General features: G+C 48.4%; 1 long non-coding RNA gene across 1 annotated transcript; it reads right to left on the bottom strand.

Annotated features, from left to right (window-relative positions):
• Window positions 1-2,136: 2,136 nt before the first annotated feature.
• LOC122547601 lies at window positions 2,137-4,183 on the bottom strand. Its single transcript, XR_006311038.1, has 3 exons — window positions 4,128-4,183; window positions 2,932-2,988; window positions 2,137-2,221 (listed from the first exon to the last, which is right to left on the bottom strand). It is a non-coding gene; the product is annotated as an uncharacterized LOC122547601 (long non-coding RNA).
• Window positions 4,184-4,762: the final 579 nt, after the last annotated feature.

Here is a 4,762-nt window from a genome sequence, read left to right as displayed (position 1 = left end):
CCCCCCCAGGGCCCTGTGTTACTGGCTGTATCTGTACTGATGTTAATCCAGCTCCCTCACACTGTCACTCAGTAACCCCTCTCCCCCCCAGGGCCCTGTGTTACTGACTGTATCCCTACTGATGTTAATCCAGCTCCCTCACACTGTCACTCAGTAACCCCTCTCCCCCCCAGGGCCCTGTGTTACTGACTGTATCCCTACTGATGTTAATCCAGCTCCCTCACACTGTCACTCAGTAACCCCTCTCCCCCCCAGGGCCCTGTGTTACTGACTGTATCCCTACTGATGTTAATCCAGCTCCCTCACACTGTCACTCAGTAACCCCTCTCCCCCCCAGGGCCCTGTGTTACTGACTGTATCCCTATTGATGTTAATCCAGCTCCCTCACACTGTCACTCAGTAACCCCTCTCCCCCCCAGGGCCCTGTGTTACTGACTGTATCCCTATTGATGTTAATCCAGCTCCCTCACACTGTCACTCAGTAACCCCTCTCCCCCCCAGGGCCCTGTGTTACTGACTGTATCCCTATTGATGTTAATCCAGCTCCCTCACACTGTCACTCAGTAACCCCTCTCCCCCCCAGGGCCCTGTGTTACTGACTGTATCCCTACTGATGTTAATCCAGCTCCCTCACACTGTCACTCAGTAACCCCTCTCCCTCCCAGCGCCCTGTGTTACTGACTGTATCTGTACTGATGTGTATCCAGCTCCCTCACACTGTCACTCAGTAACCCCTCTCCCTCCCAGCGCCCTGTGTTACTGACTGTATCTGTACTGATGTGTATCCAGCTCCCTCACACTGTCACTCAGTAACCCCTCTCCCTCCCAGCGCCCTGTGTTACTGACTGTATCTGTACTGATGTGTATCCAGCTCCCTCACACTGTCACTCAGTAACCCCTCTCCCCCCCCCAGTGCCCTGTGTTACTGATTGTATCCCTACTGATGTTAATCCAGCTCCCTCACACTGTCACTCAGTAACCCCTCTCCCTCCCAGGGCCCTGTGTTACTGACTGTATCCCTACTGATGTTAATCCAGCTCCCTCACACTGTCACTCAGTAACCCCTCTCCCTCCCAGGGCCCTGTGTTACTGACTGTATCCCTACTGATGTTAATCCAGCTCCCTCACACTGTCACTCAGTAACCCCTCTCCCTCCCAGGGCCCTGTGTTACTGACTGTATCCCTACTGATGTTAATCCAGCTCCCTCACACTGTCACTCAGTAACCCCTCTCCCTCCCAGGGCCCTGTGTTACTGACTGTATCCCTACTGATGTTAATCCAGCTCCCTCACACTGTCACTCAGTAACCCCTCTCCCCCCCAGGGCCCTGTGTTACTGACTGTATCCCTACTGATGTTAATCCAGCTCCCTCACACTGTCACTCAGTAACCCCTCTCCCCCCCAGGGCCCTGTGTTACTGACTGTATCCCTACTGATGTTAATCCAGCTCCCTCACACTGTCACTCAGTAACCCCTCTCCCCCCCAGGGCCCTGTGTTACTGACTGTATCCCTACTGATGTTAATCCAGCTCCCTCACACTGTCACTCAGTAACCCCTCTCCCCCCCCAGGGCGCTGTGTTACTGACTGTATCCCTACTGATGTTAATCCAGCTCCCTCACACTGTCACTCAGTAACCCCTCTCCCCCCCAGGGCCCTGTGTTACTGACTGTATCTGTACTGATGTGTATCCAGCTCCCTCACACTGTCACTCAGTAACCCCTCTCCCCCCCAGGGCCCTGTGTTACTGACTGTATCTGTACTGATGTGTATCCAGCTCCCTCACACTGTCACTCAGTAACCCCTCTCCCTCCCAGTGCCCTGTGTTACTGACTGTATCCCTATTGATGTTAATCCAGCTCCCTCACACTGTCACTCAGTAACCCCTCTCCCCCCAGGGCCCTGTGTTACTGACTGTATCTGTACTGATGTGTATCCAGCTCCCTCACACTGTCACTCAGTAACCCCTCCTCCCCCCCAGGGCCCTGTGTTACTGACTGTATCCCTACTGATGTTAATCCAGCTCCCTCACACTGTCACTCAGTAACCCCTCTACCCCCCCCAGTGCCCTGTGATGTTAATCCAGCTGCATGTCAATCCCATTCATCAAGTGAAAGCACAGGTTCGGTCTTTACCGTTTTGGTCTCCAGCAGATATTCCTTCCCAGAATCCTTGCTGTAATTTTCAGACCATTCCCAATCACGTACCAGGATATCCAGATGCTATTGAAAGAGTGAAATTCTGGTTAAACCTGGGTTTTTGCCACGTTGGAGATTAACTGTGAATCCAGTCACAGAGGTGAGATGATTCAGAGGTGCAGTTTGCTTCATTTTTCAGTCCATGTGTGCCTCTCTGTGTGTGAAAGTGTATCTAAGTGTCTGTGTTTCTATGCTTCTATTGCACCTGTCTGAGACTGAGTGAGTGTGAGAGTTTCAGTGCGTGAATATAATTTATTATTTTTGAAATAAAACTTAAAATACATCTCTGGACCTTCTTAACACACTGCAATGTGGTGATTTGTGTCCATCGGAGTAGAAAATTTGTCGTTTTGTTTAACATCACACTAACATTTCTGACCCTACAAGCCTCCCCAGAAACACGCGGAATTCTCATGTCAGGAGGGAGTGCTCATGAAGGGGATGCAAATTCTCAGCACAATGCTGGCATCAACATTGATGACCCTCAATGAGCATCACTCAAAAACAGATCATCTCTATACTATTCTCACTTACTGTTCATGGGATCTTCCTCAACAGCAAGTAGCCACTCCATTACCTCACATTGCATCTGTGACTACACTGAGGAAGGACTCCTTTGGATGGAAAACATTTTGAGGTATCACAAAGTTGTGATGTTCTGTAAATTCTCTCCCTCTCTCAGTCCATGTACCAAAGACAATACAGTGGGAATCAGATCGTACACTCTCCATTACCTGAATAGGATCCAAGTCAAGAACCTCTCCGACCTGTTGGGCCATGTCCAGAAACATCTGGAAAGCAAGACACAACACATCCAATCACTGTGCGTTTGTATACCAGTGTGTGTGGGGTGTGTGTGGGGTGTGTGTGTAGTACAATAGGGTCACCTGTAATGTGACATGAACCCAAGGTCATGTTTGAGGACGTTGGGTTCATGTCATACTAGAGGTGAGCCCATTGCACCATACACTCTCCAAACACATACACACACACACACACCTCCACATGCGACATACACATATATGTTTGTGGGGTGAATTTGTACTTGCAGAGTTACATTGTACTTTGCTCAAAAACTGCATGAATCCATGAAAGATTCTGTTAATTCATTTTTTAGATTAGAATCAGTCTAAACATTATGGTACAGGCAGCAACACACAGAGGTGCTTATATCCAATTAATTGTCTGGGAAGACACCAATTGTTAAAGTTCACTTGAGAATGTGACTTCTAAAAAAAAGATTCGTAATTTACATTTAAAGAAGTAAAACTAACATGGTCATTGTAACAGATGAGAGACTTAACAAACAATCAAGGTATTTTTCAATGTCTAATTTCAGTTACATCACACTGTAAACTTTTGCTATAAATTGTCCCTTACAATTGTGTCCTCCACAACCACCTGATGAAGGAGCAGCGCTCCGAAAGCTAGTGCTTTCACACAAACCTGTTGGACTATAACCTGGTGTGGTGTGATTTTTAACTTTGTACAACCCAGTCCAACACCGGCATCTCCAAATCATGACATTGGGGAGAGATTACCTAACTCACTGAGGAGGCTGGGAATGAAGCCTGGGCCTTTCCCTGTCTCAGTGTGTGGGTGATAATCAATCCCACACTGGGGGGGGGGAGGGGGGAGATTACCTATATACTGAGGAGGCTGGGAATGAGGCCTGGGCCTTTCCCTGCTCAGTGTGTGGGTGATAATCAATCCCACACTGGGGGGGAGGGGGGAGATTACCTATATACTGAGGAGGCTGGGAATGAGGCCTGCGCCTTTCCCTAATTCCGACAACCTAAGTAAATAACAAACCGTCATATACTGTGGGGTGGGAGACCAAGAGGTCACTGATAAATTGTGTAAAGGGACAGGGAGCAGAGACACAGGAAGGCAGCCGAAAATTGATGAAATGAAAACGATGAAAGAGCACCTCTAAGTATTCCAGGTCTGTGCGATTAATCTTTGAGGCAACATTAAAAATCTGTAAAATTAAAGCAAGGAAGTGATTAGAAAAAATGCAATGATCGATGTCACAGTGTTACAAGGAATTCTCGATCTGACATTGGGAAACTGTGACCTGACTGTTATAACACACCCCGAGTGTCACGCTGTCTGTTATAACACACCCCGAGTGTCACACTGTCTGTTATAACACACCCCGAGTGTCACACTGACTATTATAACACACCCAGAGTGTCAAACTGTCTGTTATATCACACCCCGAGTGTCACGCTGTCTGTTATAACACACCCAGAGTGTTACACTGACTGTTATAACACACCCAGAGTGTCACACTGTCTGTTACAACACACCCCGAGTGTCACACTGTCTGTTATAACACACCCCGAGTGTCAAACTGTCTGTTACAACACACCCCGAGTGTCACACAACACACCCCGAGTGTCACACTGTCTGTTAAAACACACCCAGAGTGTCACACTGTCTGTTATAACACACCCCGAGTGTCACACTGTCTGTTATAACACGCCCCGAGTGTCACGCGGTGTGTAACAGCACACTCCGAGTGTCACACTGTCTGTTATAACACACCCAGAGTGTCACACT

This window comes from Chiloscyllium plagiosum, unplaced genomic scaffold, assembly GCF_004010195.1.
Source record: "Chiloscyllium plagiosum isolate BGI_BamShark_2017 unplaced genomic scaffold, ASM401019v2 scaf_13495, whole genome shotgun sequence".
NCBI classification, from domain to species: Eukaryota; Metazoa; Chordata; class Chondrichthyes; order Orectolobiformes; family Hemiscylliidae; genus Chiloscyllium; species Chiloscyllium plagiosum.
Note: the sequence above shows the minus strand (reverse complement) of the source record. Positions and strands in the feature narration are given on the sequence as shown.